Below are 941 nucleotides of genomic sequence, written 5' to 3'. Positions count from 1 at the left end.
CCGCGGCCCCAGCCCCGCTGCCACCCCGAAAGCTCAGCTGCTGTCGTGGGTGGATCTGTTAGGTGCCTGCGAGGCTAAGGACGGAGAACAGCGCCCGCAGCAAGCTAACAGCCCAGCCGCGGCCTGAAGGCAGGGACGGGGCATCCGGGCGCTGGCCGGACACTGCACGGCCAGTCTCGGGTGGAGCCCGGGCCCTGTGGGCACCCTGTCCCCGCCACCCCCGCCCGCTGGGGAGGGCTCCAGCGGGGCTGGCTTGGGGCCGCCTCTCCTGACCTGGGACCACTTTGAATTCCCTGGCAGGAAGCAGGTGCTGGCTTCCTTCAGCAGGGTGGATGCAAGGGAAATGGTGCCCCGGGCCTGGCGCCTGACTGCTGGACGCTAGGGGCTGCGCCTGGCTTCCCGGGTCAGGGACGCAGCTCTGGCCGAGCGGTCGCGGGGGGCTTCCCCTCTGAGCGGCAGAGGCTGTGTTGGGGCCACTGAGGATTTCAACTCCTCAGGTGGACACTCCCATCTCGGGCCTGAGCAGGGTATGACCGACTGCTGCAGTCTCCCTGGCCCACGCGGCCCTCCTGTCTGCAGGAGCTGGGGCTGACCGGCCACGGGTGCCCAGCTCCCTCCTGCCGCTGCGACGGGTCACGGACTAGCCCCTCCATCGAGAGGAGGCAGCAGAGATGTTTCAGCCTGAAAACAGTGCCCCCCACCACACGGGCACGCTCTTCCAGGCCCACGAGGCCGGGTTCCCGGTGCCCGCTGTCCGGGACGTGCTGCGGCGGCCGCCCCAGCCTGCCGGCGCCTGCCATCCAGGCCGCCTGCGGACACGCACCCGCTGAGCCCCATCCAGCGCCGTGATCACCAGCGTTCAGAAACGACCACGGAGCCTCGAGCTCCGAAGTCCGAGGGCTCTGGAGTCCGTACACTAACGTGGCGAGGTCAGAGCCCAC

General features: G+C 69.8%; 1 protein-coding gene across 1 annotated transcript in view; it reads left to right on the top strand.

Annotated features, from left to right (window-relative positions):
* LOC105854669 (acyl-CoA synthetase family member 3, mitochondrial-like) overlaps positions 1 to 941 on the top strand; it is a gene marked incomplete at its 5' end in the record, with an annotated part of 3,743 nt that overhangs the window by 1,118 nt on the left and 1,684 nt on the right. The gene's annotated exons all lie outside the window — the stretch shown is intronic.

Source organism: Condylura cristata, unplaced genomic scaffold (genome assembly GCF_000260355.1).
Source record: "Condylura cristata isolate star-nosed mole 26May11 unplaced genomic scaffold, ConCri1.0 scaffold00135, whole genome shotgun sequence".
Taxonomy (NCBI): Eukaryota; Metazoa; Chordata; class Mammalia; order Eulipotyphla; family Talpidae; genus Condylura; species Condylura cristata.
The sequence above is the reverse complement of the archived record's forward strand: the minus strand, read 5'-3'. Positions and strand labels throughout refer to the sequence as shown.